This window comes from Anguilla rostrata, chromosome 7, assembly GCF_018555375.3.
Source record: "Anguilla rostrata isolate EN2019 chromosome 7, ASM1855537v3, whole genome shotgun sequence".
Taxonomy (NCBI): Eukaryota; Metazoa; Chordata; class Actinopteri; order Anguilliformes; family Anguillidae; genus Anguilla; species Anguilla rostrata.
This window is the reverse complement of record NC_057939.1, coordinates 16,591,102-16,603,401: the sequence shown is the minus strand read 5'-3', so window position 1 is coordinate 16,603,401 and position 12,300 is coordinate 16,591,102. Positions and strand designations below refer to the sequence as shown.

The 12,300-nt window shown below is 42.0% G+C and overlaps 2 long non-coding RNA genes across 3 annotated transcripts; both read right to left on the bottom strand.

Moving 5' to 3' along the window:
* Positions 1 to 713: 713 nt before the first annotated feature.
* On the bottom strand, positions 714 to 11,830 carry LOC135259175 (uncharacterized). The gene is made up of 2 exons (XR_010331214.1): positions 10,977 to 11,830; positions 714 to 3,241 (listed from the first exon to the last, which is right to left on the bottom strand). It is a non-coding gene; the product is annotated as an uncharacterized LOC135259175 (long non-coding RNA).
* LOC135259176 (uncharacterized) lies at positions 6,792 to 10,607 on the bottom strand. Of its 2 annotated transcripts, none has more exons than XR_010331216.1 (3): positions 9,994 to 10,607; positions 9,758 to 9,907; positions 6,792 to 8,475 (listed from the first exon to the last, which is right to left on the bottom strand). It is a non-coding gene; the product is annotated as an uncharacterized LOC135259176 (long non-coding RNA). The 2 variants fall into 2 exon arrangements; XR_010331215.1 differs by having other exon boundaries at positions 9,758 to 10,021; positions 10,108 to 10,607.
* Positions 11,831 to 12,300: the final 470 nt, after the last annotated feature.

Below are 12,300 nucleotides of genomic sequence, written 5' to 3'. Positions count from 1 at the left end.
ACTCAAATAAAGTAGGGGTGGGGCAGCAATGTGCACGTACCATAACCATTCAAAACTTTGCTGCCGTGTAATCTCAGCAGCTAATAAAAATGTGAAAAGCGGAGAAAAATACAGAAAAATATGCAATCTCAGCTGTACTGTTTAATAGCTTGACTTATAGCCCAGCCTACAATTTTCCAGGACCTCACAAATATTTCCAGGACATTTTGTAAATTTTCTTATTTTCCAGGTGTTTTCCATGACTGGAAAACAAGTCGATAAATTTCCAGGTTTTCAAGGTTTTCCAGGAACCCTGCCCAAGTGATGAGACAGCAACAGTGGGTTCAATAAGTGACAAATTAACCAATGTGCACTCAAGGAGAGCATCTCATGGGCAGTCCAAGAGGACTCTAAAGAATTTTTCTGATACTTTCATCTTTATTGTCAACAATCGGAAACCCAATACGTTGGTCACTCCCATAGAGTGTACCCACCAATTACTTCCCACCACATTGGCAACTACCCATCTTCTAAAACAATTCCCCACAGATTACCTCATCAGGATGCCCCTCTATCCCTCCCCATGTCCAGGCACCTGCTATCATGCCCTGAGTTAGTTCACAGTCAAGACCTTGAAGCAAGTGTGGGGAAAAACAGGACCCAGCCTGGGCCAGAAGAGCTGGGTGTTCTCCTCACACTGTTGAATACTTCTTCAAAATATACACTTCACAGAGTCTGATGCAACTGGATTTATTGCAGGTAATTCCAAGATAACATGCAAGAACCCAGGCTGATCTGCACATATCAATACAAACTGTCTCAAAGCATTCCACAAGACACTTCACAGAAAACACGTAAGACGCACACACACACACACACACAGACAAGGCACACACACACACACAGACAGGACACACAAGACACACGAGACATACAAGACATACAAGACATACTCCCTTTTATCCTATCTTAGCTCCTCCTGTTGTGGAGCTCAAGCTTGGACTGTCCCTCATGCTTACATCATTTTACTTTACTCTTTTTCCACACATCATTGTTTCTCATTTTTCAGACACCATTATTTCTCAATTCTCGGACACGATTATTTATCAGCCCCTTCCATCCTTATTGTTTAAAAATGATAGTGCTCGTCTCCCACTTGAATCTCCCTCCCCCTTCTATCATAAATCACATATTCTGACAACACATTTTCCGGAAAACTAATACAATTTCATGCATACATACTGCGTGCTTAAGCCTGAGTACATTAATAATTGGATCAGCCACGGGTTACAGGTGCACAAGTTTATACAGTTACATGAGATGGTTAGATGGAGTTCTAACATCATAATTCTGGTTAGTTATTTATTAAATCAATCAGTCAATTCTACTTGGTTATGTGGGTTTCTTAATTGTAGCCTCTACTTTTGCTTCACTCATATTTTCGTTTTCGGCGCCGTCATCTACTTCCGTCCAGTTTGGCTCTTTGCGAGTCGTAGCCTGGCTCTTTGTATGCTGAGGAGAGGTTGCTAGCACATCACTCAGATACTCTTGCTGCTCTCGATCCTCTTTATCGTCACGCGAGTTGTGCAGTCGGTGTATGTTTCTTCAGCCCAGGTACTTTACGCACCGCAGAGGGTTATCACTGTGCGGAGGTTACTAAAACATTCGATGCACAGTGACTCTGGTCGCTCTTTTCCTCGCAGCGCTGGCGGTCTTTGCTACACACAGAAGGTTCTCCACAGGTGCATCTAGCGTAAGCCTCCCAGAACCCAGGATCATTCACCAGGCGGGCGGCTTGTGGATGGACGTTCCAGCATTCCCAGCCAGCACCTCCTCTCACACCCCATTCGCAAAGAGGGTTTCCATATTGATTGCGATACTCCTTAGGTCCTGTTTGAATGACAGTTACAGCAAAACACCCCACCCCCCTTGCACCGTTGTGCGTCTCATGTAATGGTTAATTTCCTTTTCTTGGGGTCAATTTACCACACCCAACGACGGAGGGGTCATTATTGATTAGCCATACTCCACTTATCTGCATTGGTAATGTCCAGTTGTCACCGGAAATTGCCCAGTGACTGAAGTTACCAACCTTTTGACCAGGGACTGAATTAGTGGAATTACACAACAGGCAAATAACAACACCAACAATACTATGCCTATGATCACCCTTATTTTACCAGAGCCATTTTCCATGTTGACATGTTAAACCAGCCCCACCATGACCACCCCTTAGATTCTCCCAATTCCAAGAAGGAGTTTGATAAATATCCACTACTTCTAATGGTTCAGCCTTGTCTTTTTATAAAACAGCTACAAATAACACTGAAGTCACTCAGATACACTGACCCTGACCTTGGTCCAATGAGTAGAAACACGGCAGAACATAACACGAAATAATGAGGCAGTATTTCAGTCACTGAGACACTATGAACTATTGTTATGGCTGAAATGTCAAATCTTTTCTGTAGTTTAAAAGAAATAGTACAAACTATTTCAAACACCTATCTGGAATTCCACCATTTTCCTAGCAAGCATATGCAGAGCTAAGACCTGCTGCATGGTTGATGAATTCACACCCAGCAATCAGAAATGTTTAAATCCTCTGCATATTTTTATTTATATATATATATATATATATATATTTATATTTTTATCTGGTGATAGTGATTAAATCGGTAGCTTCGTGTACGTCTTTGATTATTGTCGTTCAATCTCCTCTGTCTTGGGTTCCGTTAATGCCATGAAGGGGTCTACAGTCGAGGCTAGTCAGCCAAGACCTCCTACAAAGGAAAGTATGACAATCCCCCCATGTCAGTAGCAGAACCGGGTGAAATTGAGCCGATTTATTTGAACCTGCAGGCATCATTTAAACTGGAAATAATAAACTATTTGCTCTTAATATAAGTTTATCTGCTCTTAAATGTAACCACCGTGTTTTGATAATCCAAACGCATCAAATCCGTTTACTCTTTCTTTGTGAGCAATCCACAATTGACCGTTTTGTCCACTCAAATTGTTACTCTCGTCACTGTCACCATCAGTGTCATCCCTAAAAAGGTGTTTTACTTCAACATAGTCTGTATAAAATAAAGAGCCGGAAAAGTAATTTGAAAAAGTCAGTAACTTATTTCAAAGGGGCTTTTTGGTTTAATTCTTAATGTAGGCCACCCCAGCTGACCTTGGCTTGTGCTGCTGCACCCTTGTAATCTGTTTATAGTTGCTCGAGGTCGTCTGCTTCTCCGTCTTCTTGGGCCCGTATCTGCAGAGAAACCTAATAATTTTGGTTAGATTCATACAATAATTTTGTTAAAGTATCTTCAATTCAGTTCTTCACCACACATTGCCACTTCATAGGGACACCTACAAATTAGAAAGGGAAATTAGTGGGTTCTGGCTCAGCTCGTATTAGCTCCAAGTCAACACCCAGTTCCTGTTAAAACAGAGGAAAGATGTTCTGTTCATTTCTAGTCGAACGCTGTAACAGAGAAAAGTTGTGCGCATTCATTTTGTTATATAGAAGCACCTTTTCTTTTCTTTCCATGATCTGTGCAGTCGTTTTTACTCCATTTACAAAGTATCCCTCAAATCATGTTTACATATTCGTGACCTTCTCAGACACCTGTAGCAAGCTTCTTATCTCCCTTTTGTACCAAAAATTGTTGCAGCTGAAACTTGGCGGGACTCCCAGAACTTTATATATCTGACTCCCTTAGCTCATCCACATATCTTCCTCCTCGAAGGTTTCTCATTCCCAGTATCTTTCTATTTTGCACAATTAGTTACATACATAGTTTTGTTATTAACACATAAAAATACATTTCATATAGTAAAACACAATAAGCAGGTTTGTTTTCTATCACACTTCAATTCATCCTTTTGTTTTTAACAAAACTACTTTCATAGCATGACTTCCTTTCTTTTTTTTTTAATGTGAAGTTTTAGTTTCATTCTCATCATTCCTCTACTTCCCTCCTGTTTTTTCATCATGCTTCCAGAGCTATCCTGGAAGCTGTGATTCAGTGTTCCTACACATAATCTGGTATAATGCCAAATGAATATCTGCTGCGTTCTATTTTGATACATCTAACATAGGATAAAAGTCATTTTGCTTGAGAAAATCACTATTTGTTTTAGATGCATGTTTAACAGAGGAAAATTTATCAGACATTGCAATCATTTCGTATCCTGGTTCTTATTGGGTTCCACACATTTTTAAATAATGAAATTCTCTATTTATGACAGAACTCCTCCAAAGTGCGCTCAATTTTTACGGATGTTTGTACTTAATTTAGTCATTTCACCTGACCACGTGGACTACAGAAGATTTTTTTTTTTTTTTCTGACAAAATATCAAGGATAGCGTGAGGTACGACAATTTCCACATCTAGTGTTCCTATCAGCGCTTGCCTTACAGCATCCGTAGCCCCTCTACTACCTGTAAGCATCCAGCCTGGATGAAAAATAGGCAACCAGCCGCTGCCGGTCCCCGTGCTTCTGTGTGAGCACCACAGGCATATGGCCCCCAAAACCATGAGTGAACAAAGTGAACGGCCACACAGTTTCTGTTTCAAAGTGGCGAATGCCACCTCACAGTTCGACATCCACTCAATTGCATCATGGGGCCCTCCTGCCCCTTGCAATAAATCATTCAGTGGTTATACAATTTTAAAGTAATTTGAAATATGCAACCAACAAAAGTTAAATAATCTCATAATTTTATGTACCCCCAAATGGTGTTTGGGCGATTGCACATGCTTATTGCCTCAGTGAGGTCAGCAGCCAGTTTTTTATTCCCCTGTGAAATTAAATATCCCAAATATACAACTTCCTCTGTGCAATTTGTGCTTTGTGAGGATTACACAGATTGATTGATCACTGCACAGTCACCCTACACTACTCTCACATATACAGAGGTAATTGCACATGTATAATTTGAGATTCAGTTTCAATCAGGCTAAAACAGTTTACAGACGCAGGCGCGTGTGTTCGAACACTTCTAGCATCAGACACACCCATACAGTCCACACCACTCATATGTACACAATGCTGTTCTCTAAGACACTGACACTCTTCCCACAATGTACATAAGTTATTTTGTTTCCATAAAATGCAAATATATTAAGATGCTGATTAATTTTTGACAGCAGTTCATAAACATAATCTATTTTATAATCTCAATTATTGTAGACATATTTTCTTTATTTAAATGGCGCCGTATTTTTATTCGGGAACCACTGCTTACACCACTGTAAAAAGAACTATTTAATGTTGTTCATCTAATTTCAACTGTTATTACTCTTTCTTAACTGTCCCTGTAATTTGTATTTAGCTTTTCTATTGTATCTAAGGTGTTTATTTTCTATCTCTGTGTGCGCCCCACAAATGCTTTGCAATATCAAAACGCCTCCCTTTAGTAATAAAAATTACTCGCTATTTACTGGCTAAAATATTCTTATTTTTGGTTCTCATAGATGTCTGGTTTCAACTGTTCCAGCAGGCTATATGAATCGAATTGGGCACTGTCTGGCGCAACGGCCAAATCCTTTACACATAATACACTGATCATTTTGTATTTTCAACTGTGTTGTTGCGTTTGCGGGGGAAACTCTGTGTGTTGTGGTTCTCTACCGCGATATTGACAAGATTGTAAATCAGCCAAGGATACATACGCGACTGCTACTTCTACCCCGTCAGCCTTTTTCTCTATGACTAACTCTAGGTGTTTTCTTACACCTAACACTACACGTTGCCTTTTATCCAACTCTCGCTGCTGGTCATGTATTATTTTCTCTAAACTTGCCATTTACATCTTCAAACATGTTGCTCGCACCCACATCTCATCTCCATTTTTAACTTCCTCATTTACACTCTGTTGTAGCCTTTCTGCATCACGTTGCCACGCATCTCTCCTGGTGTCACTCAGCTTTGCTTCCTCATAGAATTATTTTGCTCGACCCAATAGTCGCCTGACATTCCACTCCTAATGATCAAACCACAAGCTTTGAATACCCGCGGCTTCTGCTTTTCAGTCACTCTTCTCACGGGGAAGGCCCTGTCCTTTTCATTTAAGCATTCACTGACACTATTAGCTATGAACTCCTTCACTTCTTTCAACTTATTTCAGTTATTATGATTATAGTTCTATAATATAAAACAATACTTATCACACAATTAAAATATTTATGTCTCTAAAATATAAAGCAATATTTATTCTGGGCCCACAAGACTAAAAACGACACACTTTGTGTCATGGTTCTGTGTTTTCCTGTCTGTGTTTCCCTTGTTGGGCCGCCAGATGGCGGCACTTCTGTTTTGTGTCCTGCTTCCCCCTGTTAATTGTATTATTGTTTGTCTCGTTATTCCATCATTGTTCCCACCTGTGTCTTGTTATCCCCTCCTTCTGGTTTGATTGTTTTTTGGTTCACCTGTGTCTTGTTATCCCCTGTCTATTTAAGTTCTTTGTGCCCTTGACTCGGGTGCTGGTTCCTTGTGTTTGTTTCCGACTTGTGTTTGTTTGACCTTCATGTATCTGCCTGCCTGTGCTTTGACCTGCTTGTGTGTGTGACTGAGTTTCCGCCTGTGTGTTCTGCCTGTTAGTTCCTGCCTGGTTTCTGTCCTACCTGTGTTCTGCTCTGTGTGTGTTTTGAATTTTGAGTTTTCTGTTTTGTGTTTTTGGTAGTGCCCTGCGTGGCCTTTTGGTTTCCTGTTTTTTTGTCCCCTGTCATGTAAGTAAAATCTTTGTTAATTTTCCCTTTTTGAGTGTGTTTTTTTTCCATCTGCGTTTGGGTCCCCCCTACCCGTACCGTGACACTTTGACAAACAACACATATATCCTGCCTCCCTTTTTAGTATTATTTTCCTGCTATTCTAATTCTGCTTTTAATCTATCCAACTGTGACCCCAGCTTTATATTTTCTTGCTCAAAGGTCAGTGTTTCTGAATTATCAGACCCTTTCACCCTTTTAATGTCTGCCCACTCACCTGTCTCCCACTTAACCCTTCTTGGGCTAACCATAACAGTCGCAGATTCAACAACAGTCTTCCCATCCTGCAGTAGCAAATCCCTTTGGTATCCCCAAGTGTGATGCAAGCGGTAGGGTCGCTACACTCTCTAATCCCAACGTTCCTGCCGTCCACAGTTGTCACAATAGCGATAACCACTGCACGTCTGGAAAACCTGTCTGAACCTGCCTCAAATTAACCCACTTAGTAAGCTGCCAAAACTTTAAATTAATCAGCAGTGTGTCCTGTCGGTGCTCAACTCCCTCTGAGTCTAAATAGGTCTAGCCAAAAATGTGTCCTAATCCCTTGTGTTTCTATGTCCCCATATGACAGTTATTGAGGCAAATTACAACAACCTTTTGAGTTGATTTTCTTCACAATGCCGCGTATGCTGTGTCCACTAACACAATCCTGTGTAAGTTTGCACTGCGTATTGCGTTCCACTGCTTTTTGTCTACAGTAAACACACAGTCTGTTCAATCTACGCGTCTCATATACCCACTTTTCAGTTAAAATCCCCTCGTTGCTGCAGTCAGAATCGTCACTAAAATTTAAACACAAAATGTTTTTCGAAAATTGCTCTGTTTGCTCTTTTGGATAATGAGTGAATCAGCATGATCAACACTTCAGCTAGTAATCTTAGATAGGATCAATTCTGATCCTTTGTGGCCACAGCACTTAATTTAAATTTTTCAGGATTACTATATATATATATATATATATTGCGCCTCTTACACACTGTCAGACCATGACTATGACGGGTGTGATCGTACGCTTCATGAATTTTGTAGTCTAAATAACAAAGCACGCATGCAATCACAAAAATATCATACATTTCCCCGCTACCTTCTTAAAACATGAATATGTACATATATACGTACATACACATACACACACACATATATATATATATATACACACATATACACACACACATGCGTTATAAGTGATTACAAAAGCAGAACAATGGCGAGGGTGACACGGCCCAGCAGGCACAGGCCGATCTCAAGGCCGCACCCCAATCTCCACAAAGGATTGTGCATTTGTTTTGTTATGCTAGCGTGGTTAAATAATATTATTTATATTCTAGCACATATACTCATATACGTGAAACCTTCAGTAATATGGCCTACTTCCCCTTGTAAGGAACAGCCGTTGTGTTCCTGAACTTCAAACCTTCACACCAATACCATTATTACACATTCCTTTTTTACAGTGCTGTTGAACTAGTGGGGCCCCTGTTCATATTAACACCCTGTGCAAATTAAATTGTTAGGTCACCTTTGCGCACAAGACAATACACAAGACAACATGTAAGACTGACAAAGCACTTAAGACTCACAAAACTCACTTCTCATTCACACCAGCGCCGGAGCATTCACACATTTCTGGCCAGGGTCACCATCCCGTAGGCTTTTCAGTGACCTACTTTAATTGCCGCTTCCCAGCAAATTGTTAGTACTTGTTGCCGCTTCCCAGCAATTCTCTACTCTACTTATTGCCACTTCTCAGCTATTTTCTACTCTAATACCTGTTAGTAACAGTTGCTGCTTCTCAGCAACCCCTTTTAATTGCTGCTTCTCAGCAATTTGTTAATACTTGTAAGTACATTACATTTACATTACATTCATTTGGCAGACGCTTTTATCCAAAGCGACGTACAAAAAAGTGCATTTCATGGTTGTAGACAACTGCTAAACACGGGTTCAGTAAGGTACAATACTTATTTTGTACAGCTATTTCTAGCCGAGAACAGTGAACACTATTCTGGCCTAACATCTGCAACGCCAACTAGGCAGAAGAATAAGCTACAATATTAGGATAAATACAAATTACCAAGAGGTGTTGGGATGGGGCAACATGTAACAGGAAAAGGGTTTTTTTTTATTATTTTTTTTTTATAAAAGAGTGAAATATACAGCGTGGTGGTGGTTAGTCTAGGTATAGTCTGAAGAAATGAGTCTTCAGACCACGGCGGAAGATGGGTAGTAAGGGGGAGGTTCGGAGAGGGACGGGGAGTTCGTTCCACCACTGGGGAGCTAGGGTGGAGAAGCTCTGTAATCCCTTTGGGCGGGTGGGAGGGGTTACAAGGCGCCCTGCTGCCGCAGAGCGGAGTGGTCGAGAAGGCACATAGAATTGAGTCATGTCCTGCAAGTAGATGGGGGCTGTCCTGTTGGTAGCAGTGTAGGCAAGGGTCAGGGCTTTGAACCGGATCCTGGCGGCGACCGGTAGCCAGTGAAGTGATCGCAGAAGAGGAGTGACGTGGGAGAATTTGGGGAGGTTGTAGATGAGTCGGGCAGCGGCATTCTGAATCATCTGTAGTGGCTGTATGGCACAAGCTGGCAGGCTTGCAAGGAGAGAGTTGCAGTAATCAAGGCGAGAGGTCACCGTAGCCTGGACGAGCAGCTGGGTGGAGTGCGTCGTCAGGTATGGTCGAAACCTTCTGATGTTGTACAGAAGGAATCTGCAGGACCGTGATGTTGCCTTGATGTGCTCCTTGAGGTCCAGTTGGTCATCCAGGACCACCCCCAAGCTCTTGGCAGAGTGAGAGGCAGTCACTGTAGTGCCATCAACCGTGATTGAGAGCTCACGAAGTAAGGAGGTCTTGCACGGGAAGAAGAGCAGCTCAGTTTTGTTGAGGTTGAGCTTCAGATGGTGGCTGGCCATCCAGGTGGGTAACCGTTGCTGTTTCTCAGCAACCTTCTACTCTAATACCTGTTAGTAACAGTTGCTGCTTCTCAGCAACCCCTTTTAATTGCTGCTTCTCAGCAACCTTCTTTTAATTGCTGCTTCTCAGCAATTTTCTACTCTAATACCTGTTAGTAACAGTTGCTGCTTCTCAGCAACCCCTTTTAATTGCTGCTTCTCAGCAATTTGTTAATACTTGTTAGTAACCATTGCTGCTTCTCAGCAACCTTCTACTCTAATACCTGTTAGTAACAGTTGCTGCTTCTCAGCAACCCCTTTTAATTGCTGCTTCTCAGCAATTTGTTAATACTTGTTAGTAACCATTGCTGCTTCTCAGCAATTTTCTACTCTAATACCTGTTAGTAACAGTTGCTGCTTCTCAGCAACCCCTTTTAATTACTGCTTCTCAGCAATTTGTTAATACTTGTTAGTAACCATTGCTGCTTCTCAGCAATTTTCTACTCTAATACCTGTTAGTAACAGTTGCTGCTTCTCAGCAACCCCTTTTAATTGCTGCTTCTCAGCAATTTGTTAATACTTGTTAGTAACCGTTGCTGCTTCTCAGCAACCTTCTTTTAAATTTATGACCCGTCGGGCCCCCAGCTAAGCCGCGACACGCCCCAGGCCAGCGGACCAGACCAGACACATGAGCACCCGCAGGCCCAACGCAGCCCCGAACAGACAGCCGAGTGCACGAACACCAGGCGCGCAGACAAGCCACCGGCTGGGCGAAAACACACCGGACCAGCAGGGGCCCCGGCTGCAGTTAATGCAACAGCCGCCGATTGGGCGAAAACACACTGGGCCGGCAAATGGGCGACGACTGGAGCTGAATAGGCTTCAGACAGTCACACAACCCACCGTTTAGTCGGTCCAGCGGCTATATCGCACAACACGGCAGACTGCGCCACAGACAGCCGAACATCCCACTGCCTTAACGCCAGATGCGTCAAACCTCCCACAAACACAGCACAGACAATGAGCCAACACACTATCAGGATCTTTAACACACACTCCGGCATATCTCACACTTACGCTTCACTCTTTTCATTCATGCACATAACAGTTATTTCAAACACGCAGCGCTTTATCACAAACCCGTTCCATTCATCACAAACACATAACATTTATCACAAACATATAACATTTATCACAAACACATAACATTTAACTCAGACATACAATCACGTCAGACTCTTTTCTCTTATCATAGCTTTTTACTGTAGTTTTTAGATTCTTTGGAGGAGAGGCCTCGCATTTGCTTAGGCCTGGGCGGATGCGCACTGCTCTAAATAGCAGCTTACCTCTTTGTTTGGTGGCCACCGTTGAACCCAAGAGTCAGCAGTTCCGTCCAGGCATTCAGCTTCCTTGAGCCTCTCCTGGCTGGCTCGCCAATTCAATGTGGGGAAAAACAGGACCCAGCCTGGGCCAGAAGAGCTGGGTGTTCTCCTCACACTGTTGAATACTTCTTCAAAATATACACTTCACAGAGTCTGATGCAACTGGATTTATTGCAGGTAATTCCAAGATAACATGCAAGAACCCGGGCTGATCTGCACATATCAATACAAACTGTCTCAAAGCATTCCACAAGACACTTCACAGAAAACACGTAAGACGCACACACACACACACAGACAGGACACACAAGACACACAAGAAATAGGGGACATACAAGACATACTCCCCTGAGGCCGAACACTCCCTTTTATCCTGTCTTAGCTCCTCCTGTTGTGGAGCTCAAGCTTGGACTGTCCCTCATGCTTACATCATTTTACTTTACTCTTTTCCCACACATCATTGTTTCTCATTTTTCAGACACCATTATTTCCCAATTCTCGGACACCATTATTTATCAGCCCCTTCCTTCCTTATTTTTTAAAAATGATAGTGCTCGTCTCCCACTTGAATCTCCCTCCCCCTTCTATCATAAATCACATATTCTGACAACACATTTTCCGGAAAAGGCAGAAGCTTCCGTTAGTTCCACAGATATGCTTGTATACAGCTTAATTAGCAGGGCAGAAATTATGTGTGTATTACGTGTTTGTTCTAATCGCACCTATTTTAGTATGAAGCGCTTCCCTGCTGCCGGTTGTTAATCTTATGGCTAAGGTCGACCTTGGTCCACCTGCATCCTTCCTCTTTTGCTAGCCGGATGATATATATAATATATAATATCTTAATATGTACTGTAAACATGATTATGCATGTACCTGTGTACCATCCAGAACCTTAGATCGAAGCATTGCAGTTCCCTCCAATATCACCAGGCCTATTTTCTTTCCCTCAGAGACACTAGGCCCGTTGCAGCTTGGTGGACCTCACAATTTGTACTGGAAGGTCTAAACCAGCCCAACAATTAGAGTGTGAGTCCTATACCACATCACTACCATCTATTACATTTCACCAGCCAGGTGGTATATAACTGTGGTTCTTGCACTGGTGGGATGTAACTTTTGCCACATGGTAACGTCGATAGCATTATAATTTTGATGCTGCTGCATACTAAAATAAAATGTACAGTAATTTCATGTGTATATCTCTATTCTGTTTTTGAGCTTGATACATTTATTTTTTATTGATACCAGATCATGTCTGCCTTTGTCCTTGTTGTGGCATGGACTT